Source organism: Parasteatoda tepidariorum, chromosome 12, assembly GCF_982258835.1.
Source record: "Parasteatoda tepidariorum strain Cologne lab strain chromosome 12, Ptep-v5.0, whole genome shotgun sequence".
Taxonomy (NCBI): domain Eukaryota; kingdom Metazoa; phylum Arthropoda; class Arachnida; order Araneae; family Theridiidae; genus Parasteatoda; species Parasteatoda tepidariorum.
This window is the reverse complement of record NC_141766.1, coordinates 60463325-60476340: the sequence shown is the minus strand read 5'-3', so window position 1 is coordinate 60476340 and position 13016 is coordinate 60463325. Positions and strand designations below refer to the sequence as shown.

Below are 13016 nucleotides of genomic sequence, written 5' to 3'. Positions count from 1 at the left end.
CCCAAAATTGTAACGCAGAAAAAAAGGTCACAGTCAAGATAATCGCGACACAGCGATAGGTTGTGTCATTACAATAAAGGAGTATCAAGTCCCTGCTGGAGTATTCTGTTCTTAAAACTTTAGTATCAAAATTAGTAGGATTGTACAGTATTGTTTTGCAAACGCATCAACTCTAGGCTCATTTGATATTAAGCAAATAAATATGATCATCATACAATTCAAAAAAGTTATGGTATACATGAGCATCGCAAAAAGTTTTACCTAAATATGCTAAATACTGGCAAAAAGGTTAATTATTTGTATCTCTTCCTTGTTTTTATCTTTGAGGAATTTAAATCTATAATAATTTTCAAACATTTCAGTTATTTGTTTGAAATATTAAGGAAACTTTTAGAGATTTTTAATTATTGAGGGGACACAAACCTATTTTTTGTTTTGTTTTTTTCATTTGATTAAGTGTGAAAAAAATACATAGGAAACGAATACCTCACTTGTCAGTATAACAACATGAAATGTGTATATAAGTGCGAGTACAAGAATGTACTTTTTGTACACAAAACCCTAACTTCTTAACTATTTTTCTGATCAGTTCTTGTTTTTCTTTTTCTCTATCAATTCAGCATAAACAATTACATTGAAAAATCTACTTTACTTGTTCAGACAGCTCTTACATGAACTATTCATTTATTTATCTTGTTTATAGTCTCATTTGATTCAATGTGAAAAATACTTAGGAACAATGCCACATTTGTTTTGATAGCAATGTCTGTTGCAAAATTAAAACTCCTATACCTTCTTAACTATTCATCTGATAGTATCAAAATTGGTTTCATTCAGTTAAGTTCATGTAATCCTGTCAATTTCATGTAAAAAATATGTTCACGTGTCGTGTAACGCTTGGAGATGCTCGAGTGTTTTCCTAGTTATTCTATTTGGACCACGTTTTTGTGGCTACTCCTTATATTTTGAGTCAAATATATGAATTCGTCTAAAAAAATCGATATGTTTCTTGAGAAAAAATACATTGAAAGTCCGTTATTGGCGATCGAAATGGGCTGCAGGTGGCGTAGAGCAGAACTCTTTTCCTATGGCAACACTTCACATGCTTTCCCCATTAGCGTGTGGAAAGTCATAGAGGAAGGAAGTACGTTAGTTTCTCTCTTGATTTTCATATAGATTAAAATCTTTTAACTTGAAAAACTATATGGAACTGAAAACTACATTAAACATAGTTCTAAAGAAAAGTATCATGGAAATTTTAAAAAATATTTTTATTAAATAAGAAGGAAAAATATTAAGAAAGGGGAAAATATCGTAGTACATTCCTATACAACTGAAAAGAGGAGGAGAGGGAAGGGAGAAGGGCTAAAAGCATGAAACCGGTCTCTCCCCAGATGGCGTATTCGAGTGTTGCGATCGCGAATAACGAACCATTTTTTCTTTTAAAATAGACAACTATATTGATTTCAAATACTTGTTTGGCCGGGATAACCTATTTGGTAGAGCGATTCCTGTCGACCGAAGACTCCCTGTTTAGTAAATGGTGACTAGTACGCGTTAAATCTGTCCGGTCACAAAATCTTCCATGTTTCCATAACATATGACACCTCTCAGGGTTCTGAATTGGAGATTGTCTCTGGTTCAGGTCAATTACGATCTGTGGCTGTATGAATGGGTTCACCCTTTAACCGTAGACTGTGACGTGTGTGTGGCTGAAGTAATTTTGGCCATAGACGGATAAAAGGGAGTGTGGTCAACAAAGGGTGCACAGCAGGAACAGAATTGCTGAGAAGATAATTTTGCTTTATTAAAAGTATAAGAGAGAACCGATGTTCTATATTTATAACAGAAATAAACAAAAATATCATTTAAAGCTTCCATAAAATCTATTTTCCTAGATATAGTGGACGGCTGGTTATTTTTTTATTCGTTTTAAACATACAAATTTGTATCCCTATTAGTACTTTCTCGGTGACTGGGAAATTAGTTGTAGTAGCGAATTTATACATATATATTATAATATGCCGTACTCGCTTCATCTAGCTTCTACTGAATATTTTAGTGTGATTTTATAACTTGTCTATTGCCTGCAAAATTGATTAGCTCAATTTAAACTTAGCACTTTAGTGCGTAAAAATCCGAACTTTCGATGATACGGTCCTTACGTAGGGTAATCAAAGTGGTCACTCACTTGAATTTGGTGTCTTTACTGACAAATATGTTAAAACTGATAGAAATATTTTGCTGTCCCGCAGTGGACTGATCGTTAAGACACGGTTCCCAGCAGATCACCGAAGTCAAGCATCACTGGCTGCGGTCAGTGTGCTGGTGGGTGACCACTTGGATCAGTCTGCGTAGGGACCGAGGGTGTGCGGTATTGGTCCTCGTTAAACTGTTTTACCGTAAAGTGCTCGACTTCGCGTGCAGGTCGTTGGGCTACCGAAGCAGGGGTGCCATCCCCTCTGCAGAGGATCAAAATTGTGATGGCATGTCTTCGGATCATCCTCAGGGATGTTTCCCAGACCGTCGCCAATACCCCATTGTGCAGCTCTAGTGCGACGTAAATTAACAACAACAACAAATATTTTGCTTAGCTAAGAAAAGTGCAGGATATTTTACAGCCGACTTTTTCAAAACATTTTTATGCTGCAATCATTTTTAATTTAGTGTCTTTCGATCAAAGGGAGCCATTTTTTTTTTGTACAATTTCGTAGATTTTAAATTAGATATTTAAGAAATATTTATTATTTTTTAATATTTCGGGAAGAGGATAATTTTTGAAATCTTTTTAGTGGAGGCTATTTTTCGTGCCAAATTTGTTGTATCATCAATGTTTTACTTACCAATTATAAAAAATAACAATAGTAGAACATTATCAAATTGCGGATTTTGAATGGGGTTATGGGAGTTTTTTGAGATTCGATGTTTATTTGGTTTTGGTAATTAAAATGGATTTTTGACTCAGTTTTATTTAACTCCCTTAAGCATGGACGAAATATTTTTCTTTTATAATATTTAGACCCAGGATTTGAGACCTTAAATGTGAATACACAAACATATGATACATATATACGTGTAATGCATCTCGTCATGTCCCGCAGTGGACTGATCGTTAAGACACGGTTCCCACCAGATCACGTCAAGCATCACTGGCTGCTGTCAGTGTGCGGGTGGGTGACCACTTGGATCAGTCTGCGTAGGGTGTGCGGTATTGGTCCTCGTTAAACTGTTCTACCGTAAAGTGCTCGACTTCGCGTGCAGGTCGTCGGGCTACTGAAGCGGGGGTGCCATCCCCTCCGCAGAGGATCAAAATTGTGATGGCGTGTCTTCGGATCATCCTCAGGGATGTTTCCCAGACTGCCGCCAATAGCCCATTGTGCAGCTCTAGGGCGACGTACTAAATGAACTACAACTACAACAGCATCTCGTCATTGGGATTATTCTTATAAATTTCATTTGAAGCATAATAATATTCAATTAGATTATCAATATTTTTATGGGTACTTGAACACACTGTAATTTGATCAGTACTCGAATACTTGATCAATTAATTGAACTCCCTATTTTTCCTCAGTACTTGATCCCACTGTCATTTGATCAGCACTCGAACCTATTATTACTTGAACATTAATCGAATCCACTATCATTTGAACACTTTTCTCACTCACCCTCTTTTTTTTTCAATTTTCGAACCCACTATCTTTTTATTTTATGTCCGTCGTTGAACAACTGACCCAATTTTGGGTTTACGGCTACTAATGCTTAACTTTTCAGCCTTGTAATTTTGAACCAATTCAGAAGATAAGGAAACTCCTGGATCAGTACCCCCAGATATAAGATTTATAATGGGAACATGGAGGACTTTGTGCAAAGCCTCTTAAAGAAGTGGCAACAAGCCGTAATGCTTACATTTTCCGGTGCGTGTGACGTCACACAGGAAATGCAAGAATTCTCACTGTGAGCTTGAGACGTAGTATAAAGTTGTGTTTACACAGATTATTTTTCTTTAAAGAATTAAATTGTGATTAAATCGCATTTCAGAGCAACTGTAATTAAAGTTACTCATCCGTATTCTAGTTTTTGATATTAGAATTTATTCCGTCCTCACAAACAACAAAATAAAGCTTATTACAATATATGTAACATAAAAAGCTTCATTTAATCTTTTTATGTAATCTTAATTAATTATTCTAATCGAAATACTTTCTCACACTTTTAAAAACCACACCCTGTTCTTAAATCTATTTTTGGCGCAAGTATGCATTTAATTAAAAGCAGGACATTTTTCCCTTTGCTCTGTGTGGGAAATGCTCGATCTATTTCATAAACCAATAGCAACTACCAAGATTTCCCTCTTTCCCTAAATTGAAACATTTTACTTTGCAAGATTTTCCCTAACATATAACCAAGAAGCGCAACTTTTCATGTGCACTTTTTTACACATTTTCATGACTGCTTCTATCTAATAATTAATAAATAAATTTTGTACCCTCCTTCCCGACCTAAGACCTATTTTAATCCTTCCATTCGGCAACGACGTTATAAGTCGCCAGGATGGAACTGTCAGGAAGGGGGTACGGTACATCAAAAATATGGAATATCTCATTCAAATGAACAGTTGGTAAATAAGCAGTCAAATTCTTCTTCAACTAATGGCAATTAATAATTCATCCAGTATCTTCAACAATTAAAAAAAAAAAACTCTTCAATCATCAAACTTTTTGTTTATTATAAATGATACCTAAGCCGAGCGGAACTCAACAATCATGATACAACTAGAGCTGAACTTCGATTTTTTCCCCCTCTTGGACAAAAAAGAAAATCTACATTGGACGCCTGATAGACGTTAAAAAGTTTTCGATTTGAAACTTCATCCCTTCCGGAAAGCGTAGCATTTTATCGTCAATGAATAATTGTTCTCACACCCCAAATGGTTTACGATGGTCTACTTAGATATTCGACATTCCCTCCCTCCTACTCAGAACTCAAAGAAAAATAAACTTCAATTTCTCCTTCACTATCGGTGTTAATTTATGATTCCTCTTAACAAAGAAACAAAACAACTTTCAAAGGGGCATAAAAAAATAATAGCTACAAAATAAAAATTTATCCCTTCCAGATTTAAAGTTGAAAAGAGCGTTATAAAGCTAATTTTAGTGTAAAAGCACCCTCGCTTCTTCCCCAGTGATGCGCTCCCTGTCTGACGTCACGTTCGCGATTTTACGGCTTGTTCCCTCATCTCTAGGAGGCTTTGCTTTGTGATTCAACAGATTTAACATGCAACTGTCACCATTTTACTACACGGAGAGTCTTCGGCCGGTGGGGACCTCTTGTACATGGGCCCAGTGCCCTACCAACCAGGCTATCCCGGCCTCCACTATTTCTTTTATCGATACTCTTACCTGCTATTATTTGAACAGTTTTCGAGCCCACTCTCTTTTGAACAATACTCTATTGTTTTTATCGGCCCGCTATTATTTGATCAGTACTCGAATCCTCTCTTTTTTAATCGGTCCGTGAATCCACTAATTTTTACCGGTTCTTGAAATCGCTCTCATTTGTTGATCATTTGATGATTACGCGAATCCACTGTCTTTTATAGATACCAGAGAAGAACTGGGATACCCTGAAGGTTGATGGAGAGGTTGCTGTTGGTATATACTTAAAAGAAAATATATTAAAATAAATAGGAAAAGTTAAATTTTTGAATCTTAGATTGTGAGTTATTTTGCAGCATTTAAAATTGCAAAATTTATTTATTTATTTTGTTGCAAATGCTTCATTACAAATTATTCATTTATATATATATTTTTTTGAAAATTAAGATTCAAACCAAAATTAATATACACTGTTATTATTTCTTTTTCAAATGAAAGTAACTGGGCCGGAGGCCGCCTCTTAATAGGTCACACTGGGATGCGTCCCGGTGTTTCAGCCTATCCCAAGAAAGGATCTTTTTTATATTTCATACTTTCTAAACTTTTATTGCATACTTTTATATGAGCTTTAAAAATTTTCAAATATCATTATCTATATTAAAAGGTCCCGCAGTGAACTGAGCGTTATGACACGGTTCCCAACAGATCACCGAAGTCAAGCATCATTGGCTGTGGTCTGTGTGAGGGTGGGTGATCAGTCAGCGTAGGGACCGAGGGTGTGCGGTATTGGTCCTCGTTAAACTCTTCTACAGTAAAGTGCTGGACTTCGCTAGCAGGTCGTCCGGCTACCGAAGCGGGGGTGCCACCCCATTTGCAGAGGATCAAAATTGTGATGGCATGTCTTCGGATCATCCTCAGGGATGTTTCCCAGACCGTCGCCAATAGCCCATTGTGCAGCTCTAGTGCGACGCAAATGAACAACTACTACAATATTAAAAAACGTGGTGGCTCAGGGGATAGAGCGTTTACCTTCCAATGAGGTGAATCTGGTTCGAATCCCAGTGATGGCTAATCGAAACGAATTCCACACCGACCACAGTGCTGACGTAAAATATTCTCAGTGGTTGACAGATCATGGGATAGAGTCCCCTTGCCGCCAGGATAACCGTGGGAGTTTTCCATGGTTTTCCTCTCCGTGTAATATTAAAAGTGGGATTAGTTCCATCAAAAAGTCCTCAATGAAAGCAAATTTCTTCTAATACTTAATCCAGGAGTTCCTTTGTCTTCTGGATTGGGTCCAAAATTACAAGGCTACGAAGTTAAACATTACTAGTCGTGAACCCAAAATATTGGGATAGCTGTTCAACGACGATTTTAAAATAAAATAAAATATCAATATTAACACTTATCGACTTTTCAATGGTTCACGTTTTAAAATCTCCGAAGAACTCGAAAAACCTACAACCACCTAATATTAAAACAAACCAAACCCGTTGCTTTTAGCTATGTTGATCTATTTAAATTAGCCATATCACTTAAAAAATATCTCACGATGTATGAGTTCATTGGTCAAATTATACAATTTAGCATTTATTTGTATTGCTATTCACTTTTATTGTATTGCATTCTTCAGTGAGTTTTTGTATACTTATTTATTTATTTATTCATTCACGTGCATAAACAGTGTTTAATTTATAGAAAAGATTACAAAGCCATGTTAAATTGGAGAAATAGCACAAATTAGAGAAGGATAGCATAAATATAGATACCTATTAGATTCATAGAATTTGGTGAAAAAATAAAACAGTGGTCTCTTTTCGCCTATTACCTTTCTTTATCAATCTTTAGATCATGACGGTTGTCTGTGATTTCTTTACATTGCTTTGAAACCTAAAGTAGTTTTGGCCGAAGAAAAACTACATACCGGGAGTTTCTAGCATTGGGATGCGATCAAAGATTCCAACTGAAGAATCTTATAAACCTTTTGTCGAATAGAAGGACAGCACAAAGTTAAATCGAGGGTAACAACGGGATTCGAACCCGCTACCTCCACACTTTGCACCGCTAGGCCAGGGAAGTTCCTCTAAAATAAAGCAAAAATAAAAAAGGCAGCCGGAAGCGATTTCTAGTACGAATTCATTTTTATAAAAGGTGCTTGCAAGCTTTATCAGCGGCAGTGTATATTCAACTAATCGTTCATATCTACAATACTTGCTTTGCCCTAAACTATTTCCCTGATGCCTGGAAGATCACAAATGTCATACTTTTCCTTAAATCTGGCAAGGATCCTACCTTTACCTGAGAGTTATAGACCCATCAGTCACTTGTGCAATTTAGGAAAACTTCTGGAAAAAATTATCTACATACGGATTATGCCTCACCTTACAAAATTACCTGACGAGCAGTATGGCTTTCGGAAGCATCTTGACACAACCAAACAGCTCCTCAGAATAGTCGACTATATTGGCCGGGGCCTCCACAATGAACAGAGTTCAGTATTTCTGATGTTAGATATCGCAAAAGCATTTGACCGGGAAATAGCTACTTACATAATAGATGTTCAGTGCCTGCGTTTGAAAAAAAAAACTTACATAATGGAACTTTTCAAGTTAACTTTAAACACATGAAGTCAACAAACAGAAAAGTAACAGCAGGAGTGCCCCAAGAAAGCATTCTTGGGCCCATATTATTTACCCACGACTTTCCTGTCGACAAACAAGACTTTAATAGTATCACAGCACTTTTCGCAGATGACACTGGAATAGTAGTGAAGTCCAAAAACCCCAACATTGCCCTATGGAAACTCCAAGAAAAACTGAAGGAAATCGAAACAGGGTGTCTAGACTGGAAGTTCAAAGTAAATGGACAAAAATCAAAACTACTAATCATTCAGCATAAAAGAAAAACCATCCTCCCCAAAAATCAAGTTGTTCTCTTTGAACTTGAGAACAACTTGATTTTTGGGGAGGATGGTTTTATAATGAAATTATTTCCATAGTCAAAAGCGCAAAATATCTTGGTCTGGTCATAAACAGTAAATTTAATTGAAAAGATCACGTCAAAACTGTTATCAACAAGGCACAAGCAGCCTGCCACAGATTACAAATCCTTCTTCAGAACCCTAAAATGGAACTTAGACTCAAACGTTTACTCTACATCTCAATGATCCGTCCCATCCTAACTTATGCGTCTCCAGCTTGGTGCAACATCTCCACATCACTTCTTAAAAAACTCCAAATATACCAGAATAAAATCCTCAGGAAAATAACAAAAGCAAGATGGTTTATCCGAAATAAAAACATGCTTCGCGACCTCAACATAGATTTTTTAGATCATCATATTGCGAAGCTAAATTTCAGATTTTTTGAAAAGACCATAAATTGTGATACCGCAGGATTCAATGAAATTTTTACTTTTGAAAACTTAAAAGAAGGCATAAACCTCAGGCTGATGGCAGCTTATTTTTGTAGTGACGTAATTTAATCTAAAATACGAAATATTTAATTTCCTTTTACTCCAATTGCATTCCAATCAACAGAAAGAACCACCTTAAAGATCACAATTCAAGACGAATGGGAAAAAGGCCGCTAACGGCCCCAGGCGCCCATATAAATTTTGATGATGATGATGATCAGCGGCAGTGTCGGATTGTCGCAATGCAGTCGGTACTTTGTTTGGATTTATATCGTAACAGGTATTTTTCACCAACTTTTTTGTTTGATATTTTCGAAAATCAAGCGTTTCTTTATAGCTATTTTTAAACTATAGTAGTGAAGTAATACGGTTTTTGTGAAGTTCTGTGTAGGGAAGTTTTGTGTAGTGAAGTAATACGGTTTTGTGAAAACCGTATACTATTTAGTGAAGTAATACGGTTTTTGTATTAATTTTTTTCTTTACAATGAACTTGTCAGTTATCGTTTTAAATTAAATATTGTATGTTATCTTCAGGTATAAATTAACTGCATATTACTTTCGCAAAAATAAAGTGACGATTGAGTCACTCAATAATTCCAAGTATGTAAAGGACTAAGTTTTTCGAATTTCAAGGTTTAACTTTTTTCATTAATTATGATAAACTGTATAAAGTGAACAGCTTTCAATGGGGAACTTATTTTTTTGTAAAATATTCTATAACCAGCATGCTTATTGATATTCTGTAGTTAATCTGTCATGACTTGATATCTGTCCAGCACGGCTTTATTTCTATCTGCATTCTTCTCGATACAGCAAACTAGATTTTCTTTTAGATAAACGGTAGGAAATACCTAGTAAGAATCTGTTAATATTGCTCTAATGTTGTCCCTTTTGACAGTATACTTTCAAATGAAAACTCTACGTTTCTGTTGTGATATATCATTCTGTTTTCGTTTTTGCATCAGACGTAGCTTCTATATTTTATCTGCATGACAGAATATTTTCAAGTTTTACTTTTCAAGATATATTTGGCACTTACATCAGAAAAAGTCTGCAATTTGGAATATTTTTTTAAAAAAGGATTTCTAATGTATTTTTGTTTTTAGATATTTCTCTAACATGAAATAATCACAATTTCTAATTTTAAAGCTCTGATCATGGCACTTATGATACGGTATCGTAAATACTCTCAAAACCACATTACTAGGTAATTATTCTTTCAAACATTTTACAAATCGAATCGTGTGCATTTCTCTTCATAACATAAAATTTAGAAATTCCTGTTAGAACACATTGTTAGGTATGGTAATTGAAGATCAAAGGGGAATCTTCATACAAACTACGTTTCTTTTTTAAGGATTGCTAAGTTCTGACAAATCAATAACGTGGAAAATCTCTTCTCCCAGAGTTATTACAGTTAAGATGTGACTCAGTGAATATTCCGTGCCCTTCCGTATTTTTTCCTCACAATTTGTACATTAACATTTTCCGCCTTCATCTTAAATTACTCATTTTAAAATTTCATAAAGTTTTCAATTTAAAAATAAAACATTTGAAAAGTTTACATCTTAGATTTTTCCTGTAGTTAAAAGTACGTTCAATTTAATAAAGTTTTGAAATTATTTAATGGGTGTGTTTTTCCCATTTTTATCTGTTTCTTACACTACTTCTCTAAAAATTAGATTTTACTTATTTCGAGTTTCACTAATTATTTATGTGACATTACTATGTTCGTTAGCTCTTTTAAATCTAGGATCCAATTATATCAGATTTCTAGCATGACTGTCTTACTTTCTGCAGACTACACAGTCTGCCTGCCTACATCAGATGGTAAAATGGATTTTGGTCTCTCCTGCCTATATCTACAGATGGAAGACTTCAGAAGACAATTAAGGTAAAATTTTATCATATTTCTTGATCAACATACAGATCCTGTTAGTACCTGCATTTTGAATTTCATATCGAACTTTAATTTTCTAGATTTACTCTAGTGTATAAACTTCTCTGTACTTATTTCGTTATACAAAAGATTTACCCTGTAAATTAACCTGTTTAATAATGTTTAAAAATACGACTTTTTAAAATTTCAGTAAATAAAGTATTCGAACATTTTAATTTAGCATTGAAATTAAAGAAAAGAGTTATGAAATTAATTTGATGTTTTTAGTTAAATTCTCATCTTAATCAGCTCAGAATTTGTGTATATTCAAATAAGAAGCGATAGACAGTGACTTTACTCCATTTTGTATTTTTGTCTGTTTAAATTTGCTACCTTGAATCTGCCTTTAGCTTGGAGAGCATACCTGCATCTTACTGCTAACTAAAATTTCCAATGTACTTAAGCCCCTTTAAAAAGTTAAATATTGAATTTCTTAAAACTTGGCATTTAAAGTTCATTTTATAATATGGACTTTTCTGGCAAGAGGTATTCTTTGGGTAAAGGAGTTTCACCATCAGTAATTTTTCACTATACTCAATTTGTAATAGTTTAATATGCTTGACTGACTGCCGTAACTTATTTTTTTTGTGCGATAGAACTCTAATTTCAATCAAAGTGTTAATATATTATAGATAAACGTAAGAATTTTGGCATAGACAACTTTTAGAACACTTTCGTGGAAGATTTAAATATGAGCATATTTAATGCATTACCTACTTAAAAATCAGTTTTTGTATTCATAGTATTTATCCAGGAAATGACAAATTTAAGACTAAAGGGCACCATTTCTCCAATTTAAGCTCTTAATTTTTCGCTGACCTACACTGTAAAAAACGTTGGTTTATGTGAACACCAAAAAATGGTGGAATGCGAAAATTCAAGGATAGTTCGGGGTGGACGACACGAGATTAAATATTGTCAAGTTTCTGACTGAAATTTTGTACTTATCAATTTCATTTTTCTGAAATGAAGTTTTCAGTAAAATTACTGCTTTTTCACATATTTTTGATTAACAGTTTTTGACAGAATCACTCTTGCAAAGATAGCCTGGATAGCAAATTTTCGAGATTGCCTATTCCTCAGTTGCAACCTTTATCTTAAATTGAACTTTCAAGACTTCGGTTTGCGACTTAGTTTTAAAACTGCTACAATAATTGCCAAGTTATTCCACTAAATTAGCGTTAAATTGGTTTCGAATTTAAGCATTGCATAAAATATTGGTGCAAGATATTGAATAATTAACAATTAGTTATAATATACTGTCATAATTATTCAATGGTTGACTTCGTAACTATTTTTTATACAATATACGATTCGAAATTATAACGTCAGATACATTCAGTTCCTAAGTGACTTTTGTGGTGTTTTAAATATGTAAGTTTCAAATTTGAAGGCTAATGTAAACTAGGTTCCGACATTAAAAGTCTGACAAATTATGTAAATTCATATTTAGTGAAAAAATCATGAACTGCAGTGAAAAGGTAGTTTCAATATACTCTTCTAAAAATCTTACTTTTTTAAATCTTTAAAAACAAACACTAAATTTCTTTCAAATATTTCAATGATTCTGCTACTTTCATCGCAGTTACAAATCTGTTTAGTTAGAATTAATTGAATATGGGAAAAGGATTAAGTGGAAGATTTTTAAATTTTAATAAAATGGTAATATTAATGAGTATCCTAATGCTTTTAAAAAATTTTGAATCTAGGAAATAGTACCGAAGTTGAGAATACTTATTACAAGGCGAAGCGATACAGTTTTAATCAAAGGTTTTTTCAAATTTTTACATATCTAGAATTATATTTGAAATCAACGTCAACGGGACACGCCCTGATAACAGCTGGATTTATGTAACTTTATAAAAGAATAAATTGAAAATGTTAATTCCAGTTGACCAATCTTAATATTTTTTAACAATAGGGTCTTATTTCGTTCAAAATAGTTTAATTTACGAGCGAGTAGCCTTTATACCAAATTTTTAAGGTGGTTCGGTCTTAAACCAATGCATCTGTCGTAGAAGAGTCGGTCTATCTCAAGATTAAACCAATTTTTTTTCAGTGAAATGAAAGGATTCCCGTATTTATTTCGTCAACATTGAGTTGAATTTTTAAATTTTTCCGGACTGAAACGTTGTCCTACAAATTCTCTAAACCCATGAGATGATGCCCCATGAAACAGTCATTTGAGATACCAAATATTATTGGAAATTTCAACCATATCTTTACCGCCATCGATGTGTTTTGCAGAAATAACGTCCAAATAAGCAAATGTAGCGATTAATTAC

The 13016-nt window shown here is 34.2% G+C and overlaps 1 protein-coding gene across 1 annotated transcript in view; it reads left to right on the top strand.

Annotated features, from left to right (window-relative positions):
• The window catches only part of LOC107443554 (protein Fe65 homolog), a 387879-nt gene that overhangs the window by 23782 nt on the left and 351081 nt on the right, over positions 1–13016 (top strand). The window lies entirely within an intron of this gene.